Source organism: Piliocolobus tephrosceles, chromosome 3, assembly GCF_002776525.5.
Source record: "Piliocolobus tephrosceles isolate RC106 chromosome 3, ASM277652v3, whole genome shotgun sequence".
Classification (NCBI taxonomy): Eukaryota; Metazoa; Chordata; class Mammalia; order Primates; family Cercopithecidae; genus Piliocolobus; species Piliocolobus tephrosceles.
Window position 1 is genome coordinate 15,335,684 of NC_045436.1, and position 16,859 is coordinate 15,352,542.

Genomic DNA, 16,859 nt, shown 5'->3' on the forward strand with positions numbered 1-16,859 from the left:
CTGTATTATTATGTATATATATGTGTGTGGTATACCTGGTATATATATACTTCCATTTATTTATTTAAAAGATATATTATGATACACACACACACATATTCATAATATATCTTTTAAATAAATAAATGGAAGTAAAAAATGTTAACATTTTGATTTGTTTTAAAAATTATGACTGTGTTTTTAAACCAGAGGAGCTTTCTGGCAACGTCATCTGGAAATAAAACTACACTTGCCAGCTGCCTTTAAATTATCCTGCTCATTTTCTCTATCTTTCAGACTTGTAATCAGAGACAGATCTGGACATGTGAGTTTTAGTTTTCCACTGTACACTTATAATTACTACCAAAATAGTTATACTCTCTGATGGGCTCCAAATGCATTGCCTAAAGCTTATTACTTAGTGGGTTTACTTTCTAAATTGTTTGCTCCAACTGATCCTCTAAGAGTCAAAGACACAAGGATCTAAAAGATGAAATAACCAAAAATTATCTGCTTGAGTATTTCCTGGGCCAAGTCAATCAGTGTCTCTCTCTCACTCTTTCTCCTTGTCTCCTTTTTCTTCCTCATGCTCTCTCTCTCTCTCTCCTTTTCTTAACATAGAAAAGGGAATGAAGAAACAGGAACTATGTGGCCCTGGTCCCCCTGGCACCCTTTCCACAATGCACTCCTTAGCTCATCTGTCTTGTATTTTACCATGAGGACTCTGGGAGCAAACTGATCACTGCATGCTTCCTGTATGCTCCAGTCAGGATCTAGCCAAAAATGGAATCACAATTCACAGCTAATGTACAGGAATAAAAGCTGTTATTTTTCCTATCAGATGTCCTATAATTGTAGTTTATTTTCCCAGTAGATTTATACAAGTTGAACTTTATTATTATTGTTTTTAACTGGTTTGAGTACATATGTTTGAATAAGTCATTTGGTCATAAGCAGTCCATACCTTGTGAATCAAACCACATGGTGAAACAGGTTATGCAAACCTAATTAGTCCTACTGGGAGTTTGAGGATGCATAATTGACTCTCTAGATGCCTCACTGTAGCATCGTTATGTGGCATTTTTCTGTGATGTGGTTGGAAAGGTAACATATATTTTACTCTTTTCCATGATTAGGAAAATGGCAACAGGGGTCAATTTTAAGTCATCTGAATTCATTACATATTTCCCAATTAATTTGAAGAAAGCAGTTCATGATACACTTAAACATTTACCTGTTTTTGCAACGGTGTTTGTTAAATTGTGTAGCTATGTTTGCAATATTTTTTAAAAATTAAAAGAACTTGGCTGGGTGCGGTGGCTCACGCCTGTAATCCCAGCACTTTGGGAGGCCGAGGTGGGTGGATCACGAGGTCAGGAGATCGAGACCATCCTGGCTAACACAGTGAAACCCCGTCTCTACTAAAAATACAAAAAATTAGCCAGGCGTGGTGGTGGGCGCCTGTAGTCCCGGCTACTCGGGAGGCTGAGGCAGGAGAATGGCATGAACCTGGGAGGCGGAGCTTGCAGTGAGCCGAGATCACACCACTGCACTCCAGCCTGGGCGACAGAGCGAGACTCCGTCTCCAAAAAAAAAAAAAAAAATTAAAAGAACTTGAACATACAAAAATGAGGGCTTTATTAAGTAAAGTAAGGCATATTCATGTAATAGAACATCCTTTTAAAATAATGTTTTAAAATAATATTTACTGGCAAAGAAACAGGTTCATAACATATTGCTAAACAAAAGAAGCATGATGTCTTTATGTTTACAAATAACAATAATATGAAATCTGAAGAATATACAATAAGATGAAGATAACAGTGATTACTTCCAGGCTGTTGTTGGTATAAGTGACTTTTTAATTCTATTTTACTTACCTATATCTTTCAATTATTTCTGAACAATCATATATTCAAATATTACCTGTGTAAAAAAAAAAAAAAAAAAAAGAAAGAAATCTACTTGATTCAAAAACACTTACATTAAAATATGGAATGGGACATTCAAGCATAAATAAAGTTCTGAATTTTAAAGATGGAATAGCACTTCAGAATGTAACACCTCAATTTTCTTCCTGCATTAGATACATGAGATCTTCCTGCATTAGGTACAAGGGATCACTGATGATATGATTTGGCTGTGTCCTCACCCAAATTTCATCTTGAACTGTAGTTCCCATAATCCTCACATGTCATGGGAGGGTCCTGGTGGAAGGTAATTGAATCATGGGGGTGGTTACCCCCATGCTGTTCTCATGATAGTGAGTGAGTTCTCATGAGATCTGATAGTTTTATAAGGGGCTTTTCCCACTTTGCTTGGCACTTCTCCTTCTTGTTGCCATATGAAGAAGGATGTGTTTGCTTCCCCTTCTGCCATGATTGTAAGTTTCCTGAGGCCTCCCCAGCCTTGCTGAACTGTGAGTCAATTAAACCTCTTTCCTTTATAAATTACCCAGTCTCAGGTAGGTCTCTATTAGCAGTATGAGACAGAACTAACACGACTGGTAACAAGAAGCAAAATTACTAGAAAACTTTGTGTCAGCCATTTCCTTAAGTAAGATTTATAAGATAGTACCAGCTGAAGTAGGGACTAGAAGAGATTAGTCAAATCAAGCAGCTACTAATTAATTCAAGGGCCAAATATCCTTATTATTCTGATTTACCAACCAGATAAGGTATATTCAAAGAACTTCATAAATTGTGACAGTTGTTAACAATCGGATTGGACACTTGGGAATGCCCAAGGTAAGGATGCAGCCTCCAGCTTGAGAAAGAATGGTGATATACCTCTTAGTATAGAATGATTTTTATGGATTTTTGCTTACTGAAAGAGCACATGGCCTTAGGCAATGCACTTTGATACATGTGGTAAAAATGACTATTGTAATGTAATTTTTTTTTTTCATTTCTTGAATTAGGTGGTTCTTCCTCTGAAAAGAGATGAGAAATTTTAAAAAATAGTGGTTTGAATTCAAAATGGGTTAGCATTTACAAAAATGAGATTTGTCTTTCTTCTAACATTATTATATTAGTAGCATGGTCATCTAGGTGCCTTGGAATAGTGATAAACTCTACAGATATAAATATACATATAAATAAATAAATATTTATATAACTATATATAAATATATACTAAGGATTATCATAAAATATTTTCTTAAAATCTGAGTATTTTCAATCAGTTTTTGGATTTACCGAATAGTCTCTGAAAGATCTCTAAGCTTTAACAGTTCACTTACTTTGGCTGAGTGAACTTCCGAAATGCACTTTGAACTTTTGAAAACACCAATATGATCCTGTCCCTCACACCAACTACCTATGCTTAAAAAACATAACTGACTCTCCATTATTAAAACAGAAATTCTTAACTTTATGGTGAGGTTGCAGATTTACTCACAACATTCAGATATGTAAAAAAAAAAAAAAAAAAAAATTCTAGTAAAATAAAAATATAAAAAACTCCTTTATTTTCTATTTACTGTTCTGGTCTTCAAATACCTCATCAGTAAAAGACCTCGTTTACTTAAAAGACCTCATCCTCAGAAGCATCAGAGGAAAAACAATCTGGTAAGTCAAAAGATAGAGAAATTTTGATGCATGCTCATTTAAACAGTCTCTAAGTAACTTAGATTGTTTAAATGAGCCAGGAAAATCCCAAATCAGAGTTTTTCCCCTCTCTTAACCTTCCTCCTAGGTGACAATGAAGTTTATGAGAAAAGTAAAGATAACACAAGATCTCATGCTGCTGGAGTACGGAGAAATAAGACTGTTTGAAACCCCTCAGAGTTCTGTGGGTCCTGGCTGACCTGTGCATGAAGTGGTTGTTCTAAGACCCTCCCAGTAGTTATCATAAAGTGCTACTGTTCCCATCATCCGTCTTTTCTGCTAGCCTTGACCATACCAAATACCCAAGTACCATGCCCTCTTTGCTACATGCTAGACTCTTCAGGTCTCCCAGTTCACCTTGTACCCTCAATATCAAGATAGTAGACTGAGCATTGTGGCTCATGCCTGTAATCCCAGCACTTTGGGAGGCCAAGGAGGGTGGATGACCTTAGGTCAGGAGTTCAAGACCAACCTGAGCAACATGGTGAAACCCTGTCTCTACTAAAAAATACAAAAATTACCAGGCGTGGTGGCAGGCACCCATAGTCCCAGCTACTTGGGAGGCTGAGACAAGAGAATTGCTTGAACCTGGGAAGCAGAGGTTGCAATGAGCTGAGACTGCACCACTGAACTCCAACCTGGGTGACAGAATCAGACTCTGTCTCAAATAGTAACAATAATAATCAAAATAACATAAGGATGCTTCTGTGTCCCTTTTATGTCACATCCCCTGCTCCAAGTAAACAGGTGCCTTATGCTAGCATCTACACATTGTGTACATGAAAAGGCAAAGAGAAAAAGATGCATTAATATTTTTCAAATTGGAAAATCTGCTGGCCGCTAGTCTACTCCTCTGGTCTCATCTGGCAGCATGTAATTCTAGCCGCATAGGTGTTTTATCAGTCTTTCAAACTTCTACTTCCTGCCATGATGGAATAACAGGGACTTAATTTACCCTTCCACGTGAAACAACCACAAAAGTGAACAAGACATAAAACAATGGTTTGTAGACACTGGTAGCACAGGATTGCAATTCCTGCGACTAGGAAAGCAACAAGGTGAGCCCTGTAGTTGGATCAGTTCACTGCCTAGAGAGTTTCCAGGCTGCAGTGCAGGGAGGGTGCAATGGTTTGAATGTGTCCTCTCCAAAATGTAGGTGTTAAAACTTACTGGCCAATGTGAAAGTATTAAAAGGTGGAGCTTTTAACATGCAATTAGACCAGAAGAGCTCCTCCCCTGTGAGTGGGATTATGGCCCTTATAAAAGATGCTTCACACTTGCCCCTCCACCTTCTACCATGCATGTGAGAAGACAGTTTTCCTCCCCTCAGAGAATGCAGCAATAAAGCACTATCTTGGAAGCCGAGAGCAACCCTCACCAGACAATAAACCTGCTAGTGCCTTGATGTTGGATTTTTCAGCTTTCAGAACTGTGAGAAAATTAAGTTTTTTCTTTATAAATTACCCAGTCTCTTGTATTTTGTTATAGCAAAATACATATGAAGATCCTAGAACCTAGAAGTCCATTGACTTCCCTGAGTTGAGGAGATGGAGCTGAGAGTTCAAGGAGGCCAAGGAAGCAAGAGTTCACAAGGCTGTCAAAGCTGTCAGAATCAAAATGGAGTTACTTGTGTCATGCCCTGACAAAATGGACCTGAGGAAGGCCATGAAGGGAGGGCTCTCATGCATGTTTGTCTGATAACAACAACTAGAAAAACAGACTGCAAAAACCACAACTTTGCACAAAGGTCACCACAATCTTGTCCAGTAAATGCTTCTGCAAGGGCGTCTGCCCAGCAACTTTCTGTTTAACCTTGGACTGATTTGCCCTTGTTATTGATCTTTGTAGCCAAGGATGATTGACTTAAAAACAAACAAACAAACAAAAAAACCTAGGTAATCCTCATTTGCCTTTAAAAACTCCGCATTGCCTCAACCTCTTTGAATATGCACAAATTTACATGGTGTGCATATTCCCACTGCAATGCTACTCCTGAATAAATACTATTTTCTTTTATAGAGTCTCCCTGTGTGTTATTTAGTTGGACAGGGCAGACTACTGCAGAGGAGAGAACTACAGAGAAAGAAAAGAAAGCCCAGAGATCTGCAGAGGGTCTCCCTTGGGTATTCAGGCAAATATTGATCAGGATATGCATGTGAGCAAATTATCCAAGGCTGGAAAAAGAAACACCCTAGGATCAGGGGAAACAGCCCCTAGGGCTCACCCAGAGCTAACAACAGCTTGTGTGCCCACCAGTGAGATGGGAAACCCTGTTAATTCAAGGGGCATTGGATAGAATACTAAAAACATTACTGCCTTACTAAAAGGTCAAAATTGGCTACTAAAGGCTACTCTGGTCCCACTTAACAAATCTTAAGAACAAAAAACAGAAGCAAACTGTTTCCATGTAATTTAACAGTACCCTAGGACAAAATTCAAGAATATGCATAGAAATACAAAAATATTCAACTCCCAAAAAGGTAAAATTCACATTTTCTAGCATATAATTAAAACTTACCATCGTTACAAAGAAGCAGGAATATATAGTCCATAATAAAGAGAAAAATCAATCAATAAAAATAGACTTAGAAACAATACAGATTTAGTAGACAAGAACATCAAATCAGTTAGTATAACTACATGTCATATATTCAAGAAGATTTAAGCATGCAAAGACATGGGTGATAATGGAAAAGGACTCAAATCAAACTTCTAGAGCTTAAAAATGCAATCCCTGCATATCATCTGAACACAAGTCCTTAACACATACTGTTGTCTCTGCCTGGACACTTCATTTGCTAAATTCTCACAGTGTCTCCCCTCCCACTTTATTTGCTAAAAGTAAACCTTCAGATTTCATCTCTATCATCACTCTCTCAAGGAAAGTTTGTCTGGTCTGCAAGTTATATATCACATCCCTTGGCTAAATGATGTTGTGGCTCCAAATACCATTTACTGTCCTTATCACAAATATACTTTTACATTATTAGTGTAATCTCTGTCTCCATCACTATTCAAGCACCATGGTGACACAACTCATGTTCAGTTTTCTTCACTATTGTCTAGTGCTTAGCATAGTGCTTGTAAATCCAAAATTGCAGACAGTTTTCAATTTGTCAGCTCAACTCTATGAGTCTTGATATTTCAAACTAGGAACATCTGTATATATTTAAAAAAAAAATGTAGTCAGCCTTTTGGATGCAGAGAACTAACAGGTTTCCCCTCTCAATAGCTCCTTTAGTTAAGAAAACACAAAGTTTTTGCATTTCTTTAGCTGCCGTACCCAAGAGATACATAGAATTATACCTTTGGTTCTGAAGTAGATAGCCCTAATCTTTAATCCTATTTAATCCTATATTTAAATTTTAATTTAAATTTAATCCTTTAAATTGTGGGGAAGGATTAATGGTATTAAATATCTTTTATGTTCCTATATTAATGATTTGCACATGGAGTTTTCTGAAATATTAGAAACATTTGCTGCAATGAACTAAGCCGGAGATAAATGCGTTACCGAAGGCCAAAAGAGAAAGTTCTATTTAATAGTTAAAGAAAATCACTTCCAGCTGGTATGACTGGAACAAAACTATTCAAAAAAAAATTTTTTTTAACAATGAATCAATGGGATACTTTCAAGTAGTAGATCGTTTCTTCCTCCTTTGATTTTAATTGGGACCTCAGATGGTGAAGCAGAATGCTGGTGGGGACTCTACAATGCACTATTTACAGCAATGAAAATGACTGATTATATTCCTAGTTATTGAGTGTCATAGAAGCTGCAATCTTGGAAACATCACAGTACAGAGAGGAAGGTGGGCTGTCCTGCGGCAATATGAGGTAGGGCCAATTTCTTCCTCTTATACTGTTTCTTTGAGCAATTGCTTTCTTGGAAGATAATTTTAGTAGGCCCAATAATTGTCAAACATTAATTTTTGAAGGGAATATTTAAATGTTTTTATTATCACGAGTTGCATATTCAAATGGAACAAGCCTAATTGATTTTAAGGTGCATTTTCTTTTGAGATAATGCAACAGCTGCCAGTGTTGAATCTTTAAAATGTAGCAGAAGGATTCAAATGCTTAAACATTTCAATGTTAAACACGTGAATTGGAAGTTTAAAAATGTGTTTAAATTAAGCTAAGATAATTAATATTCTGTGTAGCCCTAGTGTGCTCTAAGTGAAAAAGGCATCAGTTAGCACCCTAAAATTCTATGTAAGTGGCCACCTTGTCCTCTTACAATGGGCCAGTTGCTCTAATTTGTCTGTCTTTTAAAAAATTATAGACCTCCCAGCTAGAAAGATGTGTCAGCCTCCTCCTCTTCCTCAGCTAGAAAGATGACCCAGGACTGAGAGTCCATGACCGTCAGAATACACCTTTAGATCTTTTTCACACTAGGAAGATAAAATTGTGGATATTTGAACAATTAAAGCGTGTTGTGGTATATCCTACGTAAAACCTTTGTATTAGCTGAGTAGGCTGCTATGTTAAAATGGCAAACATTACACATCATTCCCACCCACAACCATTGACCAGAACAAATCACAAGGTCCTGCATAATTGCAAGGAAGTTGAGAAATATGGACAGCAGTGGAATGTTCAGTGAACACCACTATCTTTAGCACAAACATTAACTCTGTCTTTAAAGGTTTGAGACTTGCAAAGAGGAATGCCAACATTTAAGTGTGCCTGGGTGTATGTTTGTGTGTAACTGTTCATTTGCTCCTATTGAATCACTCTCATAATGCCACAGAAACCAGGGGCAAGGTCTCATAAGAAAGGAATAGTGCTTTGATGGTACTTATTGAAAGGAATCTTGAAATATTTGGACAAATACTCTTTTCTTTCAAATTCATGATTTTGAAAGAAAAAATCTAAAATAAGCACAAAATACATAATCACACCCTACCTTATTTTACTTTTTAAACTTTCCCTTCTATAAATACATGTATTTTATATTTTTACAAAAAATAGACGCAAAAATGCTCTCTCAGTCATGCAAGCACACATGCATAATATTCAAAATTCCTCCTTGGATAATTGGAAGTCCTTATTCTATAAGAATTTTAGTAAATGGAAAAAAGTATGCCTACAATTTTGACTTATTTCTGATATCAGCTTTTTCTAGGGGAGGAGAAACAGCTTGTATATTTTCCTACCAGAATCTAAAAAATAAATTTGAAAGTTTAGCTATTCAAAAACTCCAAATAAAATTACTTTCATGATTCTCTTGCTGTTTGTACTCTAGTTAACCCTACGGCTTTTTCTCTAATCATCTATTAGTCAGACTCACATTTCTTCCCAATTCCCTGCATGCGTTAACAGTTCAATGTTAAAAATAAGATACTCTTCATTTTCAAGCGTAATACAATAGCCTCAAGCTGCTCAGGGAGTTTTAATGAACATTTCATATGCAACTGCCCCTAAAAGTTTCCCACAACACAGGAAGAGAGCGCTTGTGTGTGTGTGCATGTGTGTGTGTATATGTGTCGGGGGTAGGGAGAGGGTGATAGGTGTGGAGTACACTTGGTTAGGACTAAATGTTTTCATAGGGTGTGTGTATGTATTCTAGAGATAAAACAGAAATGGAATTACCTCTCCCCAGCCTCCCCTGCTCCTTAAAGATGAAATGTACAGAAAAGAATGAGTAGATTCTCTGTTACCTCTAAGACCCCATATCTAGAGATTGGAGACAAGCTTCACAAAGAATTTCCTTTAACCAATAGGAGAAGCGGGGAAGATAGACTTGGAAAGAATTTATCCAGTCAAGATAGAAACAGTCTATCAAAAACAGACCATTGGCCCAGACAGCAATTATCTTAGAAAAACAAAAACAAAAACAAAACATTAGGATTTCTTCAGGCAACTTGGACCTGACATTGACATTGAAAGACGACTTTTTGATTTTAGGACTGACGTATGGGAGGAACAACTTGGACTCCTGTGTCCACCTGTGCCCTCTTCACTCATTACAAATTTACTTGGATGACGACTTTCACTTAATATAGGTAGGTTTTTCCATGTGAGATACATGCAAAAGTTTCTATGTAGGTAGCTTGGAAATGGTACTTTGTTAATTAAAAGTTTTTAAGTTAATGGGTTTTATTCATTAAGAAGTCCTATCCAAGAAAGAACCCTCAACCTAAATGATAGGTTTCCAAGAACAGTAAATTAACTTACATTTTCCTGAACTGGCAATGTTATTGATTGAATTGTGTCCCCTTAAAATTCATATGTTGAAGTCCTAACTCCCAGTACCTCAGAATGTGACCTTATTTGGAAACAGTGTGACTGCAGATTTAATTACTGAAGATGAAATCACAATGGAGGAGAGTAGGTCCCTCATCCAATATGCCCCGTGTTATTACAAAAAGTGGAAATTTTGACACAGACACACAGGCAGGGAGAATGCCATATGAAGATGAAAGCAGACACGGGGTGATGCTTCTATAAGCCAAAGATTGTGGGCAAACCACCAGAAGCTAGGAGAGAGGCATGGAAGATTCTCCATAATCTTCAGAAGGTAACAACCTTGCCAACACCTTCGTCTTAGACATCCAGGCTCTGGACCTCCAACACAATAAATTATCGTTGTTTAACCCATCCAGTCTATAGTATCTTGTTAAGGCAGCCCTAGCAAGCGAATACAGGCACTGAGAACAAATATACTTTACCTCATGAATGCTCATATGGTAAGTGCATATTTCCATAAGAACTCAGGACATCAACAACATTTTTAAAAACAGGCTGGGTGCAGTCACTCATGCCTGTAATCCTAGCTCTTTGGGAGGCCAAGGCAGGTGGATCACCTGAGGTCAGGAGTTCAGGACCAGCCTGGCCAACATGGTGAAAGCCTGTCTCCATTAAAAACGCAAAAATTAGCCAGGCGTGATGATGGGCACCTGTAATCCCAGCTACTTGGGAGGCTGAGGCAGGAGAATTGCTTGAACCTGGGAGGCAGAGGTGGCAGTGAGCCTAGAACACACCACTGCATTCCAGTCTGGGCAACAAGAGCAAGACTTTATCTCAAAAAAAAAAAAAAAAAAAGACAATATTTTAAGTATTGCCTTTATCCTATGTTATCCACAATTTTCATCACAGAGTGCAGCCACAACAGCTAATAGTCAAAAGGAAATACGTCACCCACTGGTTTTCTTTGGTCTCATAATACATCTCACAATAGGTTTCCTTATATTAGTATCATATCCTAGAGATCTAACAAGGATGTTGTGGAAAAAAAAAAAGAGAATTTTCTGAGATGTCATTTTCAAAAAGAAAAACATTTAATGAAAGGAAAACTGAAAGACTCTTAGAAGAAAAGAGATTGTGCCCGTGTTTACTTCACTAGGCCCTTATACCTTTCCACATGTTTTTCTCCACCACTGACCTAAGTCTCAGTGGGGAACAGACCCCTTCTCATATTCATGTGCCCATCTTTACTCTGCTTTCATTCATAACTTTACCAACTTTCTACCTACTTCGTTCTTCCCATATTCTCTTCCTCTTCCCCCCATGACTCTCTTAGACATAATGCTGGAGACACAGCTGCCATAACTTCATTGGAGGTTAAAGCGTGTGCAGAGTGGCTGTTGGGTTAGTTTTGCTGATCCCATTTAGCTACCAGTTAGAGGACATGATGAACAAGATTTAAGGCTTGGTTTCTGGCAAAAATTCCAACTAAAAATCCTTGCTGGACTTGGGGGTGTAGGGAGCAGCATGAGTCCAAAAGCCAGGCTTGGAGCAAGCCATGGAAGATTGCAATTAGACCTAAAAGAATGATGGTAAGAAGTAGAAGGGTGAGGAATGGAGACTATTAAAGATGAGAATACCAGTAATAATAGCAATAACAATAATGACACTAAAATTCATGAACACTCATATGCTAAGTGCATTATCTCCTTAAGAACCCAGGACATCAGCAAATATTTTTAAAACAATGGCAATATTTTAAAAATACTTATCTACAACTTTCAAAAAATGCTTTGAATGTGGACAACAGATTATTTTATTTTGTTGATTGTTCAATAAACATGCGTTGAACAATGTTTTTTAAATATTGAACTTCTCTAGAGAAATCTTTAAAAAAAAAACCCACTCATTGGACAAAATGGTTTAGAATTCCAAGGATTATCCTATCATTATTATTTCACATGAAATACTTTGATGTGCTTCTTCATGATAATACAAACAGGATACTGAAGTCATCTCATTTTCAAAAGTTTATTTCAAATTACTTAACTGGAAGATGCAGAAGTTGGTGGTGTGGTTTCTGGAAGTTACCATCTATCAATCTCTGCCTCTTCCAGGCACTCCTAGTTATGTCAGAATTCTCCCACCACAGTGACTTTGTGGTGGACTGCTGTGGTCACAAGGATCTGGACTAACTAGGGACGTCTGGGAAAGGGGGTGTTTGACCAAGCTGAGAATTCCAGGATAATTTCTGAGAAAGAATGAGTTAAATGCTCATTAATTCAGACAACATTTATCAGTCACCAACTTTCTGGAAGATTCTCTATTATGCTGCCAGCCCTTCAATAACTGACACTTGTGTTGGAGAATTATAGCCTAGAATGGAAGGGCTATGAGCCCTATGGCACCCTCCCAATAACCCCTTGAAAATAGTTCTAAAAACAAAATGTTGATTTTTCTACTGAGGGTCCAGCATTTTGTATTTCAAGCTTTCAACTTCTCTCTCTTTCTCTCTCTTTTTTTTTTAAGACAGGATCTCACTCTGTTGCCCAGGCTGGAGAGCAGTGGTGCAATCTCAGCTCACTGCAGCCTCAACCTCTACGGCTCGAGTAATCCTCTCACCTTAGCCTCCTAAGTAGCTGGTACTACAGGTTTGCATCATCACACCTGACTAATTTTTGTATTATTTGGTAGAGATGTGGTGATGGGGGGTAGGTTCACCATGTTGTCCAGGCTAGTCTCAAACTTCTGGTCTGAAGCTATCTGCCCACCTTGGCCTCCCAAAGTGCTGGGATTACAGGTATGAGCCACTGTGCCTCGCTATTTCAATTTCTCACAATTAAAGAAAGTTAGTTAGAAATTATCTAGAAAATAACTTAAGCTAATTTTCTGGACATATTATCTCTCTTTAATTTTTTTCTTGGCAAACACATTGCTCTTATTATGTGCCAAGCACTGTTATAGTAACTTTTAAAAAATTAACTGATTATTTATTATAACAACCCTATGACGTATGTATGATTGCTATTTACCCCATTTTTAGATGAGAAAATTGAGACCTAGAGCTAGTAAGTAACCCACCCAGGTTTACATAGCTAGCAAGTGGGTAATCTTTCAGTAAGGTAATAAAAAAACAAAATAAATTATATCAAAATAAAAAGGAAAATAAACCATATTCCATGTCCAGAGACTAAATTAAATTAGAATAGGATTCCTTAAAAATTGATAATGCCAGCTATAGTGAGACCAGAAGAATAAGTCCTGGTGTTCTATCACACAATAGCATGACTATAGCGAATAACAATGTAGCATATAGTGCAAGAGAGCTACAAGAAAAGATTCTAAATATTATCACCATAAGGAACTGACCAACATCTAAAGTGATAGATAAGGTCATTACCCTGATTTGGTCATTATATAATATAGTAAAACATCACATTGTACCCCATGAATGTTTGCAATTATTATGTGTCAGTTATACACTTTAAAAATTACTTAATAAAATAAAGTAAGTGGAATGATATTTCTAAAAATCTTGAAGTTCATACTTTAAATGAATGAATTGTGTGGCATAGAAGTAATATCACAATAAAGCTGCTATAAAAAAATGAAAAAAAAATTTAATTCCATACTAATTCAGACAAAAGATAGCTAAGAATATGTGTAGCTGAAAAAAAATATGGTAAGATAAAATATTCCCAAAGAAAATTGGGCTATCCTATTAACACCTTCAGACTGGGTAAAGAGCAATAAATTAATCTTGGTGAATATATATTGGATGTATTTAAGTGTTTGACCTATGCAGCCTCTTTTGGGTAAAACATTTCTTCACAAGCTCAAGTGATAAATACTACTGAGCTTTAGTTTCCACCCTTAAAAATATAGCAATAATGACAGTACCTATCTCATAAGCTTATGAAAGGACTTCTCCCACGTGGTGGTATGGTGTCCAGATAGGATTCCTGAATACTGGAAAGCAAATGCTTACCAATCAATATACCTCTCAAAATGGTCCTTATGCTTTGCTATGAATAAAACATAGCTATAAAGAGAGAGAAGGCTTCAATATCCACACAATTTAAAAGTAAATGCAAGCACGTAAATCAGTCAATATACCCAGGTAGAGCCAGTTTCCTTAACTTCCTCAGCCCACCAAAAAAGGTTACTTTTCTTAGGTTAGCAAACTGGCTTTCTTATTCCTCTGCTATCAGAGGTTTTAAAAATGCCAAAACTTCTGTGTATCAATGCTATATGAGACAACGTGCTATTCAGTTTGGAGGACTTTATGGAACTCATGTATGTACTGACCTCTTGGTAAATAACTTATTGGATGAGAGATTGAGCTACAAAATAGAGAAACAATCAACCCAGGAATCACATCTGTGAGGAAAGCTCAAGCTTTAAACTTTATTATATCTTGAAATAGAAAATCAAAACTATTCACAAATCTGATTATGATGCATGAATAATATAAATTATAATTACATATTATTATAATGTGATATTATTGACTATCTATTGAATAATAATCTACTAGTACCTAAAGAATAATAATTATTGATATTACCATATAGTAGTAATATATGATATAATGATAATTATAATCTGTATGATTACAAAGCATAGTAATAAATAAGCTCTAATTAACAAGCTTCACTTTAAGAGTTCTTAATTCCATTCACCTAGTATAGTTTAGGAGGTGAGGCTATAAACTGAATCCTCTAGTGGAACAATTAGAGGCTCCCTTGAGCTCACACCAAAGTGAATTTAATCTAGACCGAGATGCCTCAAGAATTATTGTATGAGCTGATTCAACTGACAACCCATGGACTCACAGGATTCCCCAAGCCCATGGAAATACATTTTTAATGTTATGAAGCTGAGACTTCTCATCAGACTTTACCACTGGCTATGTAGAAAGACCAATTCATGAATTTCAGGTGGGATGTCTACCTTCTTTCTTGTGAATCCCCCTGCTACCTATTCCTGGTTCAACCTTAGGCCCTCAGAGAGATTCCCCTTTTGATTATGGTGCTTGTCCTCCAGTAATTTCAAATTCTAGGAGAGCAAAGACTATCTTGTTCACTAACAAACCTTTTATCATACTGCCTGACATAAAGCATACATATAATGAGTATACATATAAATTCACATGCAAATACATAGATAGATATATGTATGTGCCTGTATGTATGTGTATGTGTATTGAGACATAGAGGGATAGTACGATGTATAGAAATGGAAGAAGTAAGCTGACTTACCTATTATAGAGGCCAATAAGAATGAGAAAATACTCTTTGTTTAAGCGCTTCTCAAAATCTCATGTACACAAAATAATATGTGGAGGATCTTGTTACATTACAGGTCTCTGGTCAATAGGCCTAGGCCAGAAACTGTGATTGACATTCTGTAGATCTAACCAGCTCATAGATGAGGCCAGTGCTGCTATTCCTCTGATCACACTCCAAATGGCAAAACCCCAAATAACCTGGACCCAGGTGCTGACCAAAAATGGATAATTTAGCAATATATGCCTCAAAAACCATGCACTATGTAAGAGACAATAAGTTACTTCATGACAAGTACTATGATAAGTACCTTAGATAAATTTTCCCATTTGATCCCTTCTGCAACCTAGTAAATATTAGTATACAAATTTAATAATGTAGCGAGAAGGAAATTGAGACATAAAGAAGCTACATGGCTTTTGCATCTTATATCTAGCAGATACGCCTAACTCTAAGGCTATATTGCCTGCCAAACAGAGACTGGATCCTGAAATGCCAAGGTCTCCACACCCTAGAAAACAGCAAATAAGGAATGGCTTTTGGGATGATTATTAGTGGGTTCATATCTCCGGGTTAGAAGATTTTCAGTTGAGTTCACGTCCTAATTTAAAGGGCAGTATTCACAGTGGAAACAGCTAAGCCTTGAGGCAAATGTATCAGGGCTTAAAATCTTGTTCCACTTGCTCCAAGCTGTGTGATCTAAGTCACCTCACCTTGCTGAATCCAGTTTCCTCATGTGTGAAAACAATGTTGCATCATAGGGTTGCAAAGATTTGCTGATAAAATCATTTTACAGTGCGTAGCACATTAGTAATCATGGACTCGTAATTAAAATGATTTAGTATATTTTTTCCAGCTACCTTACTTGATTTCCACTCAGTTGTAAAGTCATTAGCACAGATTAATTATCTGCTCACAAAAGTAAATGCCACTGATTTTGGTGTGGCAAACACTTCTGGAAAGTATTGGAGACAGTCTCCTACAGTATATTCTGTGCTTTAATGTTGTCATTAATAAAAATGGATTTTCTACCTCTTGCTCCTTTGCTGAGAGGGCCAAGATGAGATGAATATGTGAAGCTGAATATCTGAGACAGGTCTCAGTTAATTTAGAAAGCTCATTTTGCCAAGGTTGAGGATGCATGCCCGTGACACAGCCTCAGGAGATTCTGATGACATGTGCCCAGTGTGGTTGCGTCACATTTTGATTTTACACATTTTAGGGAGATATGAGACATCAATCAATATATGTAAGATTTACACTGGTTTCATCTGAAATAGGCGGGACAACTCTAGCAGAAAGGGGGCTTCCAAGTAACAAGTAGATAAGAGACAAACAGTTGCATTCTTTCGAGTTTCTGATTAGCCTTTTCAAAGGAGGCAATCAGATACGTGTTTTAGCTCAGTGAGGAGTGAGGCAGAATTGTCCTAAGCAGTTCCCAGATTGACTTTTTCCTTTAGCTTAGTGACTTTTGGCGCCCCAAGATTTCTTCTCCTATTACATTTCCCCCCTCCTTTCCTTTTAAAAATATTTTGGAGAAAGCATTTTAAAAGAAAATGAGTCTCTGGTGTCAAGTTTTGTCTGATCTCTCATGGTTAGAATGGTTTATTGCTAGATGGCTGGTCCCAAGCTATTAGGAAACACCATTTTTAGAAGGTTGAGAAGTTGCATGTCCTATGAAGAGAAAATAGGCAGAAGAAGAGAGAAAAATAACATCAAACAAATAAACAATCCTGGAAAATCCATATAGGCCACATTCCTTGGAAGTTCATACATTAGTAGGCAGGTAGGAAAG

At 37.0% G+C, this 16,859-nt stretch overlaps 1 long non-coding RNA gene across 1 annotated transcript in view; it reads right to left on the reverse strand.

Annotated features, from left to right (window-relative positions):
- LOC113219645 overlaps positions 1-6,501 on the reverse strand; it is an 8,199-nt gene extending 1,698 nt beyond the window's left edge. The window contains exon 1 of the long non-coding RNA XR_003306616.1: positions 6,358-6,501. This is a non-coding gene — a long non-coding RNA (uncharacterized LOC113219645). The remainder of the gene's footprint in view (positions 1-6,357) is intronic.
- Positions 6,502-16,859: the final 10,358 nt, after the last annotated feature.